This window comes from Rhamphochromis longiceps, linkage group LG11 (genome assembly GCF_057381845.1).
Source record: "Rhamphochromis longiceps isolate RC_006_pf linkage group LG11, R_longiceps_female_GT1.1, whole genome shotgun sequence".
Taxonomy (NCBI): Eukaryota; Metazoa; Chordata; class Actinopteri; order Cichliformes; family Cichlidae; genus Rhamphochromis; species Rhamphochromis longiceps.
In genome coordinates, this window is record NC_140567.1 from 11,028,965 (window position 1) to 11,052,800 (window position 23,836).

Here is a 23,836-nt window from a genome sequence, read left to right on the forward strand (position 1 = left end):
AATCACTCTCCACGTTGTGTGAGAGAAAGCTGAATGAGCTAAATCCCTCTGTAGTTATTTTGATGGACATGCAATTCTTAGACTTCTCAGGAAATACTGTCTTATTAACAGATGTGTATGCCACTGATAGTCCCGTATCTGGAAAGACACATGGCATTTGAAAAAGCCAGTAATTGTAGGATATGTAAACAAGCATTCCAGATTTTGACATTTATGTGTTGCATTTTGTTTTCATGAATTGCATATATCACAATTCTTTATGCATATGTTAAAACCGAGTCAGCCTTACCTCGACAGAGGAGGAAACTGCATTTCTCTGAAGTGTCTGCAGACGATTGAGATGAGAATCTTTGTAGTCTTATCTTGGGTTGCGTGGGTTTGATTTCCATAAATGACAGTTTGTGTAATATTATATAGATTGACTTTTAATCACTGAATTAACAAAACAAATGGGTAATTGATACAATGATGTCAGTTTGTCATCCACAGCACTCAGGCTGTTAATAAGAATAGATGTCAATAATACTGTCGCAGCTGTGTTGCTCTGTCATGGGGGCTTGTGTTTCAAACTGACTCTGGTAACAGCAACATAATATACCCATTGGCAGCTACACGCCACTGCCATCAGTGAGTGACTTAGAGTTTGTGTGGTGTGATAACAAAGGTAAATAGAAAATATAAAAAGTGAAGCAGTGGGGCAGAAGTGCACGATTGAGAGACGGTGTGGGCTGTCAGGTGTAATAAGAAAATGGTGAAATATTTTGAAATGGGAGGTCTCAGCAGGAGCGCTGACACTGTGGTGTTATTTTTATTTGGCCTGTATATTGTTCTGTGTGTGTTTTCCAGCAAGAAAGCTAGCACTGGTGAGTGATGATGGCTGTAATGCTCATTATATGCTGTTTGATAAATCTGCAGCGACCCTTGGAAAAGGTCACGTTGAAGAGGCCAGAGGTCCCTGAAAGGTTTTGGAGGTTATGCTCTCTCTACAACTAGTGATGGTGTGTGTGTGTGTGTGTGTGTGTGTGTGTGTGTGTGTGTGTGTGTGTGTGTGTGTGTGTGTGTGTGTGGGGCTTTGCACATAGTGGATATATATACACATGGATCTGTGTTGTCCGGGGAATCACTGATCAATTAGGCTCCCTGCATAGTCTCTGTCATGTTAGGAGTCATATTGGATGACTCTTACTGAGCTTTGTTCTTGTTTGTTTAGGTCGTGTTTGTTAGAATGATTTATTGGCGATGTCGTTGCTTTGTTGATGTAATCTGTAGAGTGTTTTATTACTCTGACTCTGAGGTTTGAGTTCAGTTTTATTTATATAAATCACAACAACAGTTGCATCAAGGTGCTTTATGTTGTAAGGTAAAAAACCGAGAATAATACAAAGAAACCCCCCCAACAATCAGATCACCCCCTATGAGCAAGCACTTGGCGATAGTGGGAAGAAAAAACTCCCTTCTAACAAGAAGAAACCTCCAGCAGAACCAGGCTCAGGCAGAGGTGGCCGTCTGCTATGACTGGTTAGGGGTGAGTGGAAGAATACAGGACAAAAGACAGCTAGAGATTAATAATAACTAACGATTAAGTGCAGAGTGACTTATAAACACACAAAGAGGTGAATGAAGAAGAACATACGGTGCATTATTGGAAGGCCCCAGGAGCCTAGGCCTGTTGCAGTGTAGGTAAGGGAGGGTACTTGATCACCTGATCCAGCCCCAACTATAAGATAATGTTAGCTGTGTTAGTGTGTTTGTTCCCACCTCCCTGCTTTAACACCTGCTTCACTCTTTCTCTTACCTCACTGTTTGTTCAGGAAGTAGACTGTAGAGGCTAATGGCAGCAGTGAGTCACACAAAACTAAGATGCCTGTACTTTCAGGAACTCAAAGCTGTTTTCCTCCTTTTAAGGCCTTGCCATCTGAGAATCGTCCACTGGTTACTCTTGTGACAGTTGCAAGGTCATCTAGTAACAGAACTTCCCCATGTTCCTGTTTTCAGTCTATTTATTCAATAACAAGGTCAATGCTCCTTTCTGAATAATCAGAGATGACTCAAAACTAATATCTAAGTTGATGGAAACAGTGTTCTCTGGTTTCTAAAGATTTAAGGTGCCATAAGCTGGTTTCTGTTTTGTTTTTGTTTGTTTTTGTCCCAGGTAACCAAGAGTTATGTGGACCTAAGTCTAAGTCTTCATAGGTAGAAGACTGATGAAGCAAGATGGGAAGTAAACAGTAGTTGGTGTCGAGTATTACGAGCCCCGAACAATTAATTACAGGGCTAAACCACTGGCTTTTTTGGGCTCTAAGACTAACTGCCAAGTTAGGGAAATGAAAATACCCCAAAGAACTAAAGATGTGGCGTCTGTTGTGTGAAATTAAAGGATATGATGGTGTTAGGGTTGCCTGAGAACTGAATCCAGCTTGTAAAATGATAATATAGAATGTGAAACTTGTAACCCTGTTCCAGTAACTGAAACAGAAGGCAGCTGTTCAGGTAATCTACAAAAGTCAAAAGTCCATGAACAGAACTTGGTACTGGTGTGTGAAGAATGCAAACAAGCAGAGGTTGCTAAAACCTGTAGGTGGTAACAGAAACCATCTGAGGTTACAGAATTAAATAGAGGGAAGGAGCTCTATGGAGGACTGTAAAGGCAAATCATTCAGCAATTTAAGAAAAGCACTTCTCCATGCAAAGGACACTGGGATTTAAAGAATCCAGGTTAATTACTGTAACAAGTACAAGTCATTAAAACAATGTTGAATGGCTAGCGTCACCTAAGGGCCTCAGGCAGCAGTTCATTAAAACTTTACTTGGATATTTGTTCTTCTGGTGGGTACTTGGCGTTCAGTTTCAGGATTTTGACATTGAACCCGATTTTTAAAAGAAATAATATAGCACAGAAAGCCCAAATCCTTTCAAACTGGCTCCTAGACCTATGGCACTGAGTGTACTGTACTCTAATGGCCTCCACAGTCACCAGATCCCAATCCAAAAGAGCACTTCGTGGGTGTGGTGGAAGAAAATGTGTCAGTGGTGCAGCCAACAAGTCTGCAGCAACTGTTTGATTCTATCATGTCAGTGTGGGCAGAAACCTCTTGAGGAAAATCTCCGGCATCATATTGAATCTATGCAATCAAATGTTAAGGCAGTTCTGAAGGCGAAAGGTGGCCCAGAACGTACTAGCAAGGTATAACTAATAAAGTGTCTAATAAGTGTACTGTTTAGCATTTAAGATGAAATGAGACAAGAGGAAAACATTCCTGTAGTCTATATAATAGGAAAGAAATTCTCTTATCGTATTTTTCAGACCATAAGGCACACCGTTGATGAGCGGGTATGTTTTCATAAATAAGGTGCACCGGATTCTAAGGCGCATTAAGTGAAACAAAACAGTCAGACAAGTCAAACTTTACTGAAGTCATTCTTCTTCTTCCTCCACTTCGGTACCATTGATTCAATAATGCTGAATTCTCTCACAGCTGCTCTATTTCCTTGTTGTTGCAATATATTAATGACTTACCTCGTATTGTGGATGGATTATTTCAGTTGTTCTCCTGACTGAAGTTTGGTCCATTTTAGGGATGGGTATTGATAAGAGTTTCACGATTCCGATTCCATTTTCGATTCTGTTTAATGATTCGATTCTTTTTTAAAAAGGAGAACACTAAGGTCGATTAGCTTAGAACTTTGTTTTATATCTTCTCTTTGAACAAGATAGAAACTTAGGAGTAACATGGCCTTACAAACCCAACAGTGAGATCTTAAGAGATCCAGCCTACGGCTCTTCAATGGGGTGTCACAGGGTCCCCAGGAAAAAAATAGTAAATGTAAAACAATAAAATAAATATTGTTCTGTAGCAATAACAAATTATAACATAAATTATTCTGTAGCAATTACACAAGAATATCCAGTAATGTCCCTGCCTACAATTAAACACATTCACTTACAGAAATCGGGGACATCTGCTGTGGCAAATGGGTTCAAGCCTTTGACCACAAACTTAGACGAATGTCACCGAGCAGTGACTATCCTGGCCTGAAAAGGGACGCTACCGGTAGACTGCAGCGAGAACTGCCAGCGAGCGCCAGCCACACTATGTCTGTCTCTCTCATCGTGGTCACCTAAATGCAGCACACAGTAATGGCAGGTTTTGTAATAAGGCAGATCGCGCTAACATAATATGCACTGTTAGTTGACTATTTACCTGCCGCATTAACGGCAGAGGACGTGCAAACGTTACCGCTGCTGCTGGTTCGAGATTCACGAGTCTGGAGCGGAATTAAAAACCTGACATTCATTTAAGGTCATCGCGTTGTTTTGTGAGTAAATGCTTTTGCATATTCGTAGTGTTTCCTACCTTAAATGAAATATCTACTTTGCAAGTATTGCAAGTTGCCCTGTTGTCATCCGTTCTCGTAAAGTATAACCATTAATGTTTCATTAATGTCCTTGCTTATTTTAGCAAGGCTGTGCTGTTTTATGGCAGCATTGCTAATATTAAGAGTCGCAGTGGCACATTGGCTTGCCAGCAATCCAGACCGTAGTAAAACAACATTGTAGCATTATGAATGAAAACATGCAAAAGGAGCTGCCGAGCAGCTGAAATCCCACATCAAGAATTTGAAAGCAATTGGAGTTGATGTAATTAATGTTGAGAATTAGTGATGCAAAGGTTTTGCTGACAGCAAAGTCATATTGCCATGTATTTAAAGAATTCATTCATAACTTGTGTTTAAATGACAAAGTGCTTTTCAAAACCTAAAAACTAGAATTGCACGCATACGCTCACAAATATCAAAACGTTTTTTCTTTTTGTCTCTTGTAGAGATCTAGTTAAATTAAAACCGTGTGTTTTGGTGTGTCGGTACCCCGGAACAATTTCAATACAGTGCTGATGACCTTGATACTATGACAACACTGCGCTCAAAATTTTGTAGCAGTAATGCGCATTTAATTGAATTTGCAGCTCCAGTGTTAACTTGCAAGAGATGAAGACAAATTACAGTAGAGGAGGGAAAGGAAGAAGTGAGAGAGACAGATAAAAAAGATGGATGGAACGCAGGAGTAAATGGGAGCGAGGTTATTTTGCTCCCAATTAATGAGAGCAGAGAACCCACAAGAGTCATTTCTATTCCTTTTTAATTGAGTTTAGTTATTTCAAGCAGGTAACATATTCGTCATATTTGTCATTTCATTTGGGAGTCTTTAAGGAGGTGGTGAAGAAGGAAGGCAGAGAGACGAGATTCTTTCAGATCTTGAGGTGTACTTGGAGCTCTCTCCTGCAGGTAATTTTTTCTCAGCAGGTGATGGCAGGCTTTCACAAGGTCACACCATTACCTCCTTCTGTCTATCATTCTCTCCCCACTTATGTTCTCTCCACTTTTGGACCCTCACCAACTGTCTTCATGGTTCTTTTTTTTTTTTCTCTAAATTTGGTCATTAGTTTTACAGTTCAAATTCTGGGGCAATGGGTTCTTGCTATATGAGTATGTAGCCTGTGTGTATTTTATGTTATTTAGAGAAATACCAGCCTTTAAAATGACTGCACAGTGATTTCTGTTTAATAAAATTAGCATTGCTGCTGTGCTGTCAGTTTCTAAAAACACAAGGCTGTCATGTTGCTACATGGCCAACTCATGTAATTTTAAAGCAATGATTTAAAGGCTTTATACATAATTCACTGTAATCTCATTCAGAAGAAGACTGCGAATCTCATTAGCACCTCATTAGGACTTTCATGGCGAGAGAGAGTGAGAGAGACTGATGGGAAAGGAGAAAAACGACTGGGAGAGACATGGAAAAGAGTCGAGCCCAGTTCAGGGCTGAATTCAATTAACTGAGATTTGAGGGTTTTTGTGTTTTTTACTCATCCTAAATGAGGTCTTATTAGGAAAAACTAGAAACTTTTTGAATGGAAATATTGATTAATAAGGTTACATCTTTACGATGGCAGCTTCTTTGCTTGTACTTGCATTTTTTGTTTTAACATACTACTAATATTTTGAATTTGTGAAAACCTAAAGTCAATATCCTTCATTTGTACTCTTTAGACCCTTGGGAATAAAATGTAATTATAAAGCTGAAGAAATATAGGGGAATGGAGCCTGGCAGGGTTAATTTTGACACCTTTTGTTTGAGCATTTTGAGCACATTGTGTGAACATTAGTTTCAGCAAAATCTAAATTGGTTAGTATGGGTCTTTTCGTGATGCTTAGACAATTTAGCATTTTTCAAAAGTTTAATTTCATCTTTTGTGTGGCCAGACTACGTCTTTTGTCGTCAAAAGATGTGGAATTCAAATTAGTCGTCTTTCCTCTTGTTGGGTTACAGGTTAATTTTTCTTTTTTCCCCTCAAGGGTGTAACCTGCCGATACTTTTTGTTTTTAATTAATACATTTATTTTTGAAGATCCTGATTCTCTTTCTAAGAACAATAGTTGTCAGCATGTACAAAACACAATCACCTTTCCAGCGTCTTCTTTTGCTTAAAACAAAGGAAATAAAGTTCTCTGCTACTGGAAAAAGGCAGATGCTACAGGTTTATGTAACAGAACCAATCAATTACTTCCTTAATTTAATAACCCACTTAATTTTTAATTACTTCACCAAAAAACAAGGCATGGGCAGTTTTCTGTCTTTCACTCATCATGTTCCTTATAGTGCTTTGAGCCTTTGCTCATACTGAGGCTCATACATGGCTTTGACCTCTGGATAGCCATGTTCAACTAGGCAAAGGTGATGAAAGTATCTGGTTAGGTTTGTTTTTAAGAAGTTTCTTTGGTTGTTTCCTGTGGTTCACTTTGGCAAACTTTATATCTTTCTCACTCACACCATAAGAGAACAGGCTGCTCGTAGTGTGTAGCTTTGAGTCTGCAAGCAGCTAAACGGCTGTAGGAAGCCCATATATGTGTTCCATGTGTGAAGCAGACTAGCTCGCAACCGGACATACGTGAAGCTGACCTGCTGATCCGCAGTCCAATCAGAGCATACTGAAAATCAGACGATGCCCTGCATGTCTGTTTACAGGCTTCATCACATTTCACATACTGTTTATGCTATTCTTGGTCAGCCTATCTAGTTTATCCAATCAGTGAAAGGACTAGAGCTTTCAAAACAATGGAATACAGTGATCCCTCGCTATAACGCGGTTCACCTTTCGTGGCCTCGCTGCGTCACTGATTTTTTTTTTTTTTTTTTTTTTTTTGTGCAATTTTGCATGCTTTTTTAAATTTTTTTTTTTTTTTTACAGTGCATTGTGTTCTGCGTCCTGATTGGCTGTAGACCATTGTCAATCAATCTCGTGCCGTGTCTCCTGTGCAGTCAGGATGGGTTCAGCTTGTCAAATTTACATAAATCTTCGATTGTTAGCAGTGTGACTGAAGTGCTGTATATTTGTATTATATATGTACTGTATGTTTGTAAGTTATGGTAAATGGACTGATTCTTATATAGCGCTTTTCTACTCTCCCGGAGTACTCAAAGCACTCTATACAACATGCCACATTCACCCAGTCACACCCATTCTCACAAGCACTTTCTCTATTTAGTGCTGTCTAACTACATTCACACTTCGATGGATGCATCGGAGAGCAACTTGGGGTTAGTATCTTGCCCAAGATACTTGCCCACTTGACATGCAGACTGTCATGCAGACTGGAGGAACCAGGGATCCAACCACCAACGTTCTGATCAGTAGGTGACCTGCTCTACCTCCTGAGCTGCAGCCACCCCAGTTTTCTCCCCAACAAACACAGCAATGTCGACGAAACGTTTTGCACCGTCAAAGGCAACCGCGCATGCCTTTGGTCTTATTTTTCTACAAAGGTTTGAACTTTGAGGGTATAAACAAGAGAGAAAAGTGTGAAAATGTTCATGCCTGTCTGTGAAAAGTGTATAAAGTGTCTTAAAACCTTAAAACATCTATAATAATTGTAAAAAATAAAGTTGTCTACTTGGCAGATTTCACATATCGCTGGTTATTTTTACAACGTAACTCCCGCGATAAACGAGGGACCACTGTATAGCGCAATCTCTCACTGAGGGAAGCATAATGTCTCCGGTGCAAATGTTCACACTCAGCAAAGTCCATTTCTGCAGCTGTGAGAAGTTTGGGTATTACTTGTAAATCTGGATTAATGCATGCAGAGCAAGGTATTTATGAAAAGCGCATGAATTCTAAAGCAGAAAGAATTAATCAAGCTGAAATAATGTGGAAATCTACATATGTCACATTTCAAAATGCTTCTCTCTCACACTTTAAAATTCCTCAAAACATAATCAAGAGATTAAAAAGCAAATGTCGCACCCTTAAAGGAATCGCTTGTGTGTAATGTGGCAACTAAATCTACAAACTAAAGCAAATATTTGATGAGAAACTTGATGTTTGTGTGTCTCTACCCGTGAATGCACTGGACTGGAGTCTAAGTAGTTTGACATCGTTATTTCAAGTAGTGAAATGTCAGTGAGAGATGTAGCTCATCTGACAGATGGCATATGGAGAGTAGCGCTCTGACCTTCTGTTCACCTGCACTGAGAAAAAGTCACGTATACACACAACACCTGCTGCCCCGCCCCCCTCTCACCTGATTTCAAACCGCCTCCCTGGCATGAAAGACAATGCGTTAATGCGAGATTATCTCTCTAGACATATTTGTGTGTTTGGACCCGTGTGACACACTGGTCCACAGAGATGCCATAATGTCTGCTGATTCAGTGGGTGGGCGTGAAAGAAGGAAGAAGAAGAAAAGGCCTGTGGGACCGACTGCTTCAGGTGGCAGGTGTGGGTGTTTGTGTAACAGACAGGATAGCAGCTGCTGTGTTCCTATCAAGTATCTTTAGTTACACACAGAAGGCTCTGACACTAAACCAAAACCTGTGACACTGAAACATGATCGGCCTGGATCTTTTCACCCGTAGAGACAAACAAGGAAAGGCAAAAACTGGGTGCAGACGCGTGGATTTCAAAACTACATCAAACTTGATCGTGTCACACAGGCCTACTCTGTTTCAGCAAACTGCTTTTAGATTGCCTACTCATTTATTAATACTCTTCATATGTGAGAAAAGGAAAGAGCAATGGTAAGAGAGAGTTTAGTGCGTTTTCTCGAGGAGCACCTGTAAGCTGCTCTTGCATTCCCCGTCTTGGTCTTTGCCTCTATTTATTTATTCATTTGTTTTTTTCCACCTAACAATTCCAGAGGCCTTTTTGCTAGTGCTAGCTAAACAAGCACTGACCTGGAAATTACCACTGAGCCACAGAGATTCTTTATACTCGCTGCAAGTTACAAAAGATGACATTCTTTCACAGGAAAATGGTGTGTTCACTCTTCATGCAGCTTCAGGGTGACGAGCGCCGGCAGAATTATTTGGCCAGCTTTGCGGTACCCTGATCGGCCTGATGAAGACACAAACTCTTAAAATTTCAGTCAGTGGATGTCACATCCAGGTTTGAGGGTTTAAATATGGTGCTTGATATTCATTAAGTCATGCAAGATGACAGTAACATCTCCGACCTTTGTGTGATTTATGCTTAAACCCTGAGGTGTGTTTAGGGTGATGCACACAGTGCAAAAGATTTGGAGTGAAAAACCAATGACAGCATGACGTTACTGGTCAGCTTTAAAGAAGAGGGAACTGGAGGAGCTAATACAGATGTTGCAGAGGGTTGCTAGTTTGTGGATGTCTTCTTGCAAACCTAATGTAAACAAAACATGCGCTTGATTGTGTGTCAGTATTAATGTGAATTTTATAGTGTATATTATTTCCAGTCGCTTTATATTCGTCTAGAAGATGTTGCCATCTAAGTATCTCGGTACTCTTAGAACGGCTCGTTTCTAATTTTGCTTAACCAGCTGATGGGCAGGAGCAAGCTAGCCAAGAAATTTCTCAAACACTATCTGGAGTGACAGAAGCCCAGGGCTTACAACTTTGCCACAGGTATATGCAGAGCACACATGTGTGGAAATGTACACAGTTAGCTGCCAACCTCTGTAAGGGATTGGTAAGCCAGAGCCTCAGTATACCTGGGGCAGTTCTTAACATGTGAGGTACTGTAAACAAACAGACAGATATACAAGGAAGCGATGCTGCTGCGGGGAATCGGCGCGCGTGTTTAAGGCTCTGGATTTTTGCGATGACAAGGGATTATGTGTATATTTGGATATGATTCTGTCAGCCAAGATGCCATCATGCATCTCCTGTATCAGCTACACTCACTTGAGGGCTGTACATTGGGCATAGCCATGTCACTTAAGGGTTAGCCCTGGGTTTTTGCTATTACAAAGGCAGTTCACTTGTTAATTAAGCATAAGCTATTATTGTTACTTCAACTACAATAACTATTTTTTCCATTTAATAGTTTTATCACTGTCATCGTCTGTTTTATGTGCTTCAAGCTACATTACTTAGCATGTTAAACTGCTTAACCTGATTACTGATTTTAGGGTAAGTGAAGTCAGACAGTAGAAAGAAAATATTTAAGTTGCTTCTTTGTACAGTATACTGCTGTAAACTTTGTTGTGTCATACAGTTTTGTGTATGGGTGTTCAGTGACTTTGAGTTTGTAATTGTAGCTTTTTCTGACTCCTACATCTTTGAGCTGTTCTCACTGAAATTGATTTAAAAAACAAACAAAACAAAACCTCAAATAACATCTAGACTTTTGCAGATAAACACAACACCCTACGTGAAAATTAAATCTAAGAATAGTGACCGATTTTGAAGAGATGTGTTTTAGCTATGCAGGTGCAAATACTTAAAAATCATGCAGCGTGCATGGTGTAACAAGAATTTTACCCGGCTGTTAACAGCAGTCCTTCGTTGTAGCTTATACAGGAAATGGATGTTAAGCTTCAAATGAAGACTGATGTCCATTTTGATGCAGCGTACAAATGTATTCTGTGTCTTAGAAACTGAAAGTCAGTTCGTTATTGTACACCACAGAATATGAGTCTGCATTGAACGTGGTCCTAACAAATTGAAAGTGTATGAAGGAGAAAGCTGTAATAAACACGGTTCAACAAAAGAGGTGGAGACGACTCTATTCATGCGCATCTGTAAAAATATTCAGCGTCCTTCTAACAAGCTAAATGTATTCCATAATCACCACCTCTTTCAGTAAAGCCTTTTCCTTCCTCATACACTTTTTGTCCTCCTCCTTTCTAATATAATGAAGCGAGTCTTGGACCTTCCTTTTAATTGCCGTTGACTCTGATGAGAAGAGTAAAGAAAAGAAAAGTAGCATTACATAAATTAATGTTTACAAAGAAAGGGGGTCCTGCAAAGCGATTCAGTCGCGCAGTTGGCTTTGTGTGCACGGCTTCCTTGAATTTCAGCAGAATGTTGTTTAGAGTAAATAAGGCGCTGTGGTAAAACGAGGGGTCTTATTTAGAGGGACTGATGAGCCACTGTAGAGCCTCTTCAGCCAGGGAAATTAACAGGCTGAATAGATGCTTAGACTTCTGTAGCTCTATAATGAGACTCCCACACTTGTTGTATTTTTGCTCTGACTGTACATTTACTCACAAATCTGCTTTTTTTTTTAATGACTGTTCACATAAAAAATAACGGCACACCAACCTAAATAATTTAATTCTATCTTTTATTTCTTGCTTGTGTTTTTATCATTATTGCAGCACAAGAGATTTATACCTCTTTGTTAAATAGGAAGGTGCGTCGTTAAAAAAACCCAAACCTTTCCTCCCTGAAGTGTACCTCGCTGCAGCTCTTAACTGCATGTTGCTTCAAGAGTTCACATTTTAAATCCATCAGTGAGAGAATAGCAATCGCGTCCTTAATTCCTGGAGAGAGCCCACCAAATCTATGAGATTGTAGGAAGTCTACAACGAAGTGGAAAAGCTTGAGGCACAAATATATTTGGTCACATTGTATAAGTCCTAGCACTTTGTTTCTGTCGTGTCACTGGGACAGGCCCACCAGGTAATTAACAGGTAAACGACCAATAAAAAGCATGAATGCTGGTGACGGTGTAAACCACACAGGTTATGTTGTTAGCTTTACAAAGATTTACCGCAGAAGTCTGACTGTCCAGTAAGAGATTTTTAGTCCAACTTTCATGCCAGGCAAGTGTATCAGGAAATGAAAAGCAGTCTGTTTACTTCTTCCCAAACTGTCAGTCAGGGGACGCAAAGCTAAACTCCATGTTGCCTTGATTTCCACTGATGCAAAGTACGAGGTTAACATGCATAATTTCTTTCATCTGTTCATCTCTTCCCTGGATACATACATTACACACGAGGAACATACTCAACAATCACGTCTCCTATATTAAGTGCACAGCTATATTCATAGTATAGATCGCTATGAACACAGAGTAGAAAATAAGCCTCGTCTACTCTACAGAAACTCACTTTTTCTCTGGAGTTGCCAAGTATAGCACACTATAGCTTCATGTTGTGTTCAGGACCTTCCCTGCAATACCTCCATAAAATGATATCGAAGCTGCATGTTCAGAAAAACCCTTTATTTCCAGTGTTTATGCTAATATTGAAATATCCATGAAAGGAAGAATTACAGTAAGATTTTACTTGAAGTTGAGACATTTGCAGCACGATATACTAAACAGCTCTGAGGTAGTGTTTGCTTATAGTACAGAAGTGAGTATTCCCTAGTGCCCATTATTAGTCTTCATCTTAATCTCATCATTTACTGTTTTCCTGTTATTCTGTAATTATAGACAGGACTAGATGCACTGAATATTTAGTGTTGCTGCTTTTGCCAGAAGTACTTGTTGGATGATATGGTAAATATTCATAATATAAATAATGTAAAACAAAAGTTAACTGTGGAGTCTTACATGTTATGTAGCCAGACTTTACTGCAGGTGGCAGCAACCCTCTCTCTGTGCCAGAAGTTGTAGAACAGCAAGGTGGAAAGTAAGACAGACTACAGTCCCAGTGCGTTTCTGTAGTGTTATAATCTAGGAAATGATTATTTGTATGCATGCTGCGTCAGAGTCAACTGGTCTAGAACCACAGAGCAATCCCTAACCACAAGAAACCTAACCTGCAAGAACAGAAGGTTTGAATAGTTTGACTGTTTGCATCAGTCTGTCATGCATTTCAAAACAACCCTTACTATTTTATGTGTAAATACAATAGACAATTTCAATACTGCTATGCAATCCTTACTTATTAGAAGGGTGTAATTATTCTGTCTTTGTCTTTTGTAAAACTAAAAAAAATGTGTTGGTTTGCAAAGACTGATGCATTCCAGGTCACTGAGCATGTGCCATTCCACTTTTCCAAACCCTTGCTTGTAATAGTTTATGACCTTGAAACCAATCATGATTGTTTATGCTTGGACTAATTTTGTAGGGATCCATTCAACCAGAAAGCCCTTTCACCTGTGTCATCCCAGCAAATATTCTTCGCTCGTCTCCTCTTTCGGATCAAAATAATTGCACAGAAACACAAACACACAGAGACGCTGCATAGTCGCTCATGCCTGCACAAATGGAGGAAGTCAAACGCTTGTTTCCCTGCTTCTAACATTCCCATATTTTCAGTGGCTGCGGCTCACCATGGTAAATATCTTTATTCCCCACTGAAATGACCTGTTCAGTCGGACACTAAAGCTGCCACACTATCGTATAACTGCTGCCGTTCCCAAACAGGAGCTCAGTGCGATGCATTTTCCAGTTGATGTTTGTTCTAAGCGTGTGATTGTTTCGTGAGATCCTTCCTGGTTTTTAAAGAATACAAACCCTCTGCTTTCATGAGCTCTTTCCCCTTTCGGCCTCTTCAGCGCAGCTTGAGGCTGCTGGGCTGGCAGCGTGTCGTTGTTCCATAAGCGTCTCACATATAGATTGCAGGACTTTGCATTAGAAATGGGACTCCTGGGACTCTTCCCAGGATTCAGGTTCAGCTTAGCTAAAGTTATTCCCTGGAGTCTGCGTGTCTAAATGTTTGTGCGCTGTTGTGTTGTTGTTTTTTTTAACTAGCATTTTCTCTATTACGAACCACTCAAGTGGTGAATACAACTCATTTATAGTAATGGAATATTTATCACACATTCAGCAGTTTTTACACGACAGATGTCGTCTTTCACAGCGTTGGGCCGGCGTAGCAGGTATTTTCTTTTTTTAAAGGCTGTAATCTGTAAGCCTTGCATTTTGTCTGCCTTGCTTTTACTAGCCCCATGTTGACAATTGGTCTGCAGCCCGATCTCTGATATACCCAAAGGCCATGTGAGCTGGCCATAAACTTGCTGTGTTATAGATGTGCATCGATTGGTCAACAGATCTTGATTGGCCTGTATCCTGTAAAACACAGCTCAAATGTGAATGCTTTTATTAAGCGCATTAGTAATAAATGTACAAAACTGAAAATGAGCCATGCTGTTGACTTTATTATTATTATTATGAGTTTTTTCTCCTTGTATACGTGGTTATGTTTGCAGGTGGACTGGGCCTGGCCACCATTGCGGTGACTCTAGGCTTTCATAGCTTGTCTTCAATGTTTAGGCTGCCCAATTTTATATTGCATTTACCATCATATTCCACAACGCGTGTTTATGAGATCTGCTTTCTTGTAGTTATGTTTTATTGATTAATCCACACGTCCCTTCTCTGCTGCTGGTCTTGTTGTCTATTTGTCTTTTTAATTTCTCATTTAGTTTTGCTTTTGCTTGCCTCTGTCTAGCCAATTTAAAAACAACATAGCACTGCTGAAGAATTTCTATCTCTGAGTGTTTGAAAGAAAGGGAGAGGTCCCAAGGAACTATAGCAGCCCCTGACCTTTACATTTCTCTCTTTCATTTCCTTTTGAGTTTCTTCCTGCCTGTCTTTTTAGTTTTTGATGAAGTTGTGCTAATAGATGTGCCCTTTTTCCTTCCTTTTACTCAAAGCCAGTTTCAGATACGCTCGTGACTGATCCCACAACCCCTCGCCATTTAGCACAAACACACTTCAGTGTACCTCGCCTCTAACAGAGTGTCAGCTTGTACAGGCCGTGGCTGCTTTGAAGATAAGTGAGTGTAGCTGATAGATGGATGGTTTTGTTGGACGGCAAGTAACAGTGAACTTAACAGTGAAGTTAATTCTGGTACATTAACACTGATGAGAAATTTCAAAATAACAGCACAGAGTAATGTCCATGTTTGCGTATTGACCAGATTAAAGACAAATCATGCAGTTTGCCATTCCGCTGGGTTGGATTTGCTCTGATTATATCCAAAACACTGATTCATTTGGAAAGCAGTCGTCATTATCCTATATTACAATAATAATACCAGAGATTGATAAAGAGAGCCTGTGTAATCTAAAGTTGGTGTAAATGCAGTTAAAGACATCAGGCTTATCATTCAGGCGCAGTAACAGAGTATTGCTGCACTGTATCGAGTGTCTGAGCTGGAATAGATCGCTCATGGACACTCGTCGGTCTTTAAAAGGTCAACCTTACATTTGGCAGTTAACTTCGGGTGGGCTCTGTGGGACTTTGCTCTCAGGTTTCCCCGCGTTTGATCTCCTCTAGCTTCACCCCTGTGCTGTCTTTTCTCTCTCCTTCTTATAAAGATGTTCTTTTCACAGTTTCGCTGAATCCTTCTTTGCTTTTCCTCCCTCTTCGCTCTCTCTCTCAGCAACATCTCCTACAGGATCCTGTTCCACTACATTAATGGCTTTCATTTATTTTAGTTTGTCTGCAGTCAGATCCCTTAGGCCCAGAGTTAGCTGCTGTTTTATTTATATTGTTTGTGTTTTGACAGTTGTTTTGGGTAAACTTTGCAGATGTACTTATTCACTCAGGGAAGGCTACATTCTTCATCAGAGTAACAGCCTGTGCTGTCAGTCAGCACAGATCCATATCCTGCTGCTGCTTGGATGAAACACGTGGGGAAATAAATATGGAACGATGAATAAAACATATATTGAAGCAGCTCAAACGTATGTAAGGTAAAGTTTTAGGCTTCGATATCCATCCTGGAATTGAAATTAGGACAGTGACCATCCGTGAGACTGAATTATTCTGTGTGTAGAAGTTTGTGAAAGTGACACATAAATGAAGTGGAAGATTAGATACATTTGGCCTCACATTCGCACACACACCGGTTCACATCTTAATTACTGAGGCTTGATGGGTACTTAACCTTGCCCCTTGCTGCTTATGCTAATGCAGAGAGGTCAGGAGTGTGCCGAGTGGCTGGCTCGCTGTCAAATCAGCCAGAAACAACTGTCGGAGTGGAGATGAGAGGATGAGGGAGACAGGGGCAAGGACAAGCCAGATATAGGAAAGGGAAGAAGGGACACACCTGACATGTTGGTAAGTTTATGTTTTGGACTTTGCTTCCCCCGAAATGCATCGAATTCAAATCACGCTAAACCGCCAATGTGTACATCTCACATACACAAAACTCCTCACCACTCTTACCAGTATGACCTCATCCTTTAAGCAACATGCTTGTAAAGGAGCATATGGCTGGCTCTGTGTGTGTGTGTGTGTGTGTGTGTGTGTGTGTGTGTGTGTGTGTGTGTGTGTGTGTGTGTGTGTGTAATGAGCTCATCCTCTCCCCCACTATGTAGGGCTGAGGATGTTGAGCAGCAGGGAGCGTCACTGAGAGGACACAGTTACACTAGCGTTATACTCACCATGTTTGCAAGTATGCCAGGGGTCTGTTTGTATCTGTCCTTCAAAATCGGAGGGTGTGCGCAAACTGGACACCAGCACTTAGGGCTGTGCGATATGACTAAAATCTCATATCCCGATATAACACATTTATCGCCCCGGCAATGATATATATCACAAAATTTTTACATCTCCTGTAAATTCTGTGAATCTCGGGCAACTTGACTTGCGTGAAGTGTTTTCAGCTGGACGTCGTGTAACTGGAGTCGAGTGTTAAATAAGTTGAAACAGCCGCAACTTTCTTGGTGAGTATTTATTACACGGTGTGCTGCGGGGAAAAGCCTGTTCTAAGGTTTATGTTTTAGCACCTGACGGCTCTTTTTAGCTTCTCGTTTGTAAACACTCTACATGCTATTTCATGTGATTCAATTTTGAAAAATCTCAATAGGGTCTTCAGCTTAATTGTGAAAGGTTTATGTGGAAAATAAACAAGCGGACGGTGGAGACACGCAATGCTTTTACCGCCGTTGTTGCTAATGACAACATGTAAAAACAGTCGCTTGTCCGTCCGTAGTGTGGTTATATTAAATATAAGAGAAGGATAGAAGTATAAGAAATCCTACAGTTACCATCAAACAGTGAAAAAATATTGCTGTAAACAGTTTATTTTGCGACACCACGAAACAAACAATAGCATAAAATGAAACGAAATATGTTTTTATATCGTCATCCGATATATATCGTTATATCGAAGAGCCCTACCAGCACTCTGTGCTGGTGTCCAGTTTGTTGCGACTCCATGTACTTATCCGTGCAACCTCTACACTACGGCAGCACCAACAACTGTAGGCAGGCTAGAAAGAAAGAAGTATAATACAAAACCACAAACTATAGTGGATGTGTTTATGTATAGATGGTTTTTCCTCCACATCGAAAGGAGCCAGCTGAGGTGGTTCGGACATCTGACAAGGATGCCTCCTGGGCGAGGTGTTCCGGGCATGTCCCACTGGGAGGAGGCCCCGGGGCAGACCCAGGACACGCTGCAGAGATTATATCTCTCGGCTAGAGGATAAGCTGGAGGAGGTGGCTGGGGAGAGGGAGGCCTGGGCTTCTTTGCTTAGGCTGCTGCCCCCGTGACCCGGCCCCGGATAAAGCAGAAGAAGATGGATGGATGGAAGGTTTTTCCGTCAGCATCAGCTCCTTGTGCACCTCTAGACCACTTCTAGTGGGATGCTACAGTTCTTTGCACTTGCACTTGCACATGTGTGACTGTGATGATACCATGGAAATCAAAGTTGTGTAGAGAAGATGCACAATGTGCTCATAGGAAGGAGCAAACCAACAATGGCAGACACACTGGAACTGTTGCAGAACCACACAAGGAGAAGAAAGTTTGAATCGGTCTTTGATTTTTAAGTCTGAGTCACAGAACTTTGTGATAATTTCTGCCTAATGCACAGACTCCTGGCTTTCATTCTTGCTCTGACTAAGAAACCTCACTAGATTGGCGTCTAGGTTTTAGTGCCTCTGATAATTGTTCTGGTTTGATCTAGACAATGGAAATACACATTAAATGTTTCTGTGGGAGGTGGTGGCTATCTTGTTGACCATAGCAGTGTGTAGGATAGTGGTCTTCTGTTCAGGTCAACACAAAACTTCATATAAGCCCAAAGTGTTCATTGTTCTTGACAATGACAATAAATAAATACTACTAAAAAAAAAAAAATCTTCTTTTTTTGGGTTGTATGGAAGCCCCAAACGCAATTTCATTGTTCTTGACAATGACAATAAATAAATACTACTAAAGTGACGCTACATATGCTATGTTAAAAAGCATTTCGTAAAAAGGATAAAGATCGATACCTTTTGTTTCGATCTTAGTCCCACAGGTGGGAAACCAATTTTCCACCTGTGGGACTAACAAAGGTCATCTCATCTTATCTTTGCCATTTTTCTTGTTAACATAACCATTTTCAAATGAGTAAGAATTAAGGAGACTTCAGCATATTACCTCCGTTTATATGATGTCACTACATCTCAGCGGCTGCTGTAATCCACTAAGGAAGGGCCTCTCTTTCACTTCAGGTTTTGTTGTGACAAAGTTGAAGAGGCCTTTATATAGGTCATGCACTGCGGTCCATCCAGTGCCTTAAGTTATTTTAATGTCATATTCATAGCAGAGACATCTCCCAAGTCAACCTGATCAAGTCACTTGGACATTTAGTCTGGTTTAATTTGACTGATTCACTGTGTCTACTGAGCTGTTAAAAACCTGTATGTACAGCACAGCACTCTGTACCATGCATACATATCACAGAGGTCATACATGTATGCATAGAATATTGTGCACTGATGGCATTGCCAGCCAGGACCATGTGTATGCATTGTGTCGTTGAAGCATGTGGGTGTTCAGTGTGTGTGTGTGTGTGTGTGTGTCTGTGCGTGTGTGTGTGTCTGTGCGTGTGGTCCTGAGGCAATGGAGAGTGGTGACAAAGAGTTGACAGAGGGCCGTAGAGATTTAGGGCGAGGTGCCAAAGAAGTCAAAGAGAAACGTGTGTGTAGACACACACACACACACACACACACCTCGTCGTCTGATCTTGGGGGACATCTGCTCTAGTCCGGGTCACTGGCAACGAGCGCTTGGTTGGGCTCAAAAGTATCACCACGGCAACCGCATCGCATAATCCCATTCCGTCCCATCCCACCCAGGAACTGCGTGCGGCGTGATTGGCCCGTTCCCCCTGGGGCACTGAGGCGGCGACTCAGGCGCTGTCTGCTTACTCGCTGTGTCAGCTATGGCTCCGAGTCTGTGTGCAGAGAGCGAGCAGAGCATTAAAGGAACGTTTGGCGCATTTTGGCAGGAGACGGTGTGAATTATGCAGACGCACCCCTACTGTGAGTGTGTCTGTATGTGCGGCGTTGCCAGTGTGGGAAGAACAAGCTACTCTAAACAGATACCGACTCTTTTGTCCGGGCTTTTCTGACTCACTTAACCTAGTCATGAAAGTTTGTCTGCCCACCATTTTTTTTTTTTTCTGGTGTCAGAAAACTCTCTTTCTTTACCTTTTCCTAGAATTTATATACAAGCATTATATAACACTAAATATACTGGACTCAAATTCCCTTGTATGTGCACTGTGTACCTGTTTTTCCAGTTAAACAGATTCTGGTTCTGAAACTACACTGCCTAATGCCAGCAGCTTCTTATAATCAAATAATGACAAAAGTCCTTAATCTTTGCTTTCATCTCTTTTTTTCTCCTCCAGCTCTTCTCTCATACAAACTTTAGCTTTTATCAGTCCCCTCATTTCTCATACACGAGACAGATTAAACTGGCTTTGAATTGCGATGTCTACCTTCACAGATCTTTCTCCCATCACACCATGCTCTCCCACCCCCACCCTCCCCACCTTCATCACTTTCTTTGTTTTCCTGAAGAATCAAACAGTCTAAATTAAAACACAGCTGACAGTTCTGCATCCAGTTTCATTGCTGCTCCTTGCTGCCTACTCCTATGATTCCTACCTCACTTACAAGCATCCCCCCTGCCCCCCCTTCCGTCCCTCCCTCTCTACCTCCCTCTTTCACTCCAGCTGTCAGGAGGCTTCATTATTAAAGATTCATTGCAGAGTCTGGGCAGCTCTTCCAAAAGCTTTTGTCAGACAGACCGAATGCCTTAAATCTCACTGTCACTAACTGGATGTGACATAAAGACTTGCATAAATCCACATGCACACTCACAAATACACACACACAATTTCCTTCTGGTTTGTTTCACGAATTCACTACCTCGCTGCTTTTTAATTCAGATTGTCTTATCAGTGTGGATTTCTAAAGCCTTGTTAAGTGTTTTACCAGTTATTAATCAATATTGTAAATATTTGACATGCAACATGAAATGTTTGACATTGCTTTGTTTTGTCAATATTGGATTTTCTGCATTACCAATTTAAGTAGTATAAAAAACACATATATGTTCACATTAGAGCTGGGCGATATATCGAGTTTTTAAAACATATCGATATATTTTTATACGAGATATAAGATGTGACAATATCCTTTATATCGATATAGTCTATGTTACGTTATAATTATAGTTGTGGAGCCGCAAGTTTGCCTCTCTTTCGTCCACTTTTGTCTCTACGCAACGTTACTCCGCCTCGCCTTCACTGAAGACAACTCCCCCTCCTCCCCCATCGCTTCACATGCAGGCAGCGACAAGACGGACACGGCAAATCTCCGTTAACGAGTTACTGCGCATCGCCCCATGCGTGGGGCTGGACGGCGTCAACGTGCTAACGAGCTAAACATGCTAACGAGCTAACAGCGCTAACCCTAAAATCCTTTCATTCTCTCAAAAGTTGATAGCGCGCCTTATGTATGAATTCTGGTTGTGCTTGATGGCCGCGAACTGATTTTATGTGGTACACGGCGCTCAGCAATCTGTCAAAAATGTTTGAGTACGACTTTGGTAAGCTACGGAGCTGCACCGCTTGATAGATTGTCGGCGCATTACGGCTACCGAGGAGCTTCGCGGAGTGATACGTACTGTGCATCAACGTAATATTACCGTATTGTGTGTGGATAAGGACCATAAATGGCACCTGTAAGAGACGTGGTTATGAAGCGGATTTCAAACTCCAGGCTATCAGTCACACAGTAAAACTTGGGAACAGAGCAGCTGTGAAATCTGTCTGTCTTTGTTATTACGCTCAGCGTCTTTTAGTTTACATTTTGACTGCACAATTGTGAGCTCTTTGTTTAGCACAAAAACAACCTTGTTTTCTTTTATTTATGGAGCATTATTATTTAATGAATGCTCATAATTTAATTTTGAGTAATTTTTCATGTACATCTGTGCTGTATGTTAATAAAAGTGCCTGTGTGACATCTGGGACACAGCTTTGACTAAGAACTCTCTTTTTGTTCTTACTTTATGGCTTAAAAAAAAAATCGAGATATATATCTTATATCGCCATCCAGCTAAAAAATATCGAGATATGAATTTTGGGTCATATCGCCCAGCCCTAGTTCACATAATGTACCTTAGTTAATGTGAAAAGGAAAAATGGTGCCTTTGTTTACTAGTTTGTTTCCACCTCAGGTGTAATGCATGCTTTGCTATATGTGCTTCATACTAGGGTTGGGCGATTGGACGAATATATCGACTATCATCGATAGTTTTTACAAGGGCGATTTATTTATTTATTTGCCCATGAGCAAGTTTGCTAATAATGATGGAGCTAATTGCAGCAGTCAACAGAAAAAAAATTAATAGCACTGTTTTAACAGCACTCTCTTACATCTGCGTCCTCAGAGTGCGCTCAAATGCTTGTTGATGGAGCTGCAGAAGCTGGTGATAGTCTAGCATACTCAGCCGGATGGTGGACACATGCATGCTCATGCAAGTTAGTCGTGTTTTTCTGTACTTTGCTCGCATTCTACGTCTGCACAGGCGGCACACCACTTTGGTTACATCCATAGGTTTACCTGTTTCATCCGGTTTAAAGCCAAAGAAATCCCAAATTGGCGACTTTATATATTTTTTTTTAGTGCTGTCAGCATTTACACGCAGTCGTCACGACTAACACGATTAACAATGAACCCATCTGTAGCGCAGATTGAGTCAAAATCCCTGAAATGGAAGTTTGCCCAAATTTTGTTCATTCTGCGCTCCAGATGGGTCGAGAGTGTTAAAAATTTTAATCGTGATGACCGCGTTTAAGCTGCGTTAACGCTGCATTAACAATCGCCCATTGGCGATTGTTGGACTGATGATTGGAAAATTTTTACATATTCCCTTCAAGTTCAGATCATGTAATGATGAAAAACCCAAGAGCTACATCTCAGAAGCTACAGGCTGCAGTTAGCATGATAAATGTGAAAGTTCAGTACAGTTACGAGGATAAAGCCAGTTCTTTCTAAAAAGAACGCGGCAGCATTGCTAAGGTTTATGCAGTTTCATTTGAAGAAACCATAGGATTTCTGGAACGATGTAGTTTAGACATATGACAGTGGAGATATTTGTCCATGTTTGTAAAAAAACAAGCACAGCGTATCAGCCAACCTCATGCTAACTGTTCAGCACGGTCATGAAGGGATAAGGATTTGGGCTTGTTTTGCAGCCACAGGGCCAGGACACTTTGCAATCATGGCGTCGACTGTGAACTCTTCTGTTTAGCCTCCAATTATTCAAATTGGAGGCTAAAGCTTGGCTGAAATTCAGTCTTACGTCAGGACAATGATCGCAAGCACAGCAGCAAATCTACAGCAAAACGTGTGAACATGGAAAGAATAAAGGTGCTGCAGTGGCCAATCAAAGACTAGACCTGTATGTTTTTGGGCTCAGCCATTTGGCGACTGAAATAATGATGTTCTCAGCTTCATATACTGAGAATTTTCTCACCTAATAACTTGTAGCAGAGTCAATTTGCATGACAGGGCAAATTGCAAGTACAATAAACTCACAACATTAGTTTTTTTTAATTAATTTTTAAGTTTCACGTAGATTTATTTCATAGATGTGCACAATTTACTTTTAATTAAATCCACACTTTAAATAGATTTTTTTCCTGTAATTTATTTATAAAGTTTGACTTTAAGATTTGGGTATCAGAAGAATTTGGAGGTTTGTTTCATATGCTAGAACATACAGACAGGTTTTTATCACTGCATGCAGTTGATTTTGCTTGTTTGCACTGTTGTCAAGCCGTTATCCATTAATGACTTAGGAGCACAGTAGCCTTACGTGCAAAGATGAATGCAATTAGCTGGGAACATCTTACTCCAGCAATGATTTCAAAAGCTGTTTTCATCAGCTACAGATCAAAATGCCTCTGGACCTTCAATCAGTCAGAGCAAAGAAATGTGCCATGTAGGGCTGAGGTGACAATGTAAAAAGCCTACAGTGTGGTCATTATATCAAACACGCCTCATTTTAAATAAACAGTGGTGATTGGCTTGGCAAAGGCTTGTGGAAATCTGTTTTAATGGGTCAGGGGCCAGATGCATTCTGCCAAATGAAGCATAAGCTTGGATTCATCCATTTCCCAAGCTATCGGAAAGTATTTACTCCCACTGAAAATTGCATTAGAATATGTCAGGCTAAGAAATTTTCTAGTGGAGATCAAAAATTACATGCACACAGATGGTCGGAGGGGAAGACTTTAGCACATATGATATGAAGGAGTCATTTTAATTTTTTAATTTTAACCGTTGAGGTTCTAAAATAAGATGTTCATCTTCAAAAGGATCCA

At 40.7% G+C, this 23,836-nt stretch overlaps 1 protein-coding gene across 1 annotated transcript in view; it reads left to right on the top strand.

Annotated features, from left to right (window-relative positions):
- The window catches only part of cdkal1 (CDK5 regulatory subunit associated protein 1-like 1), a 259,922-nt gene that overhangs the window by 57,302 nt on the left and 178,784 nt on the right, over nt 1-23,836 (top strand). The gene's annotated exons all lie outside the window — the stretch shown is intronic.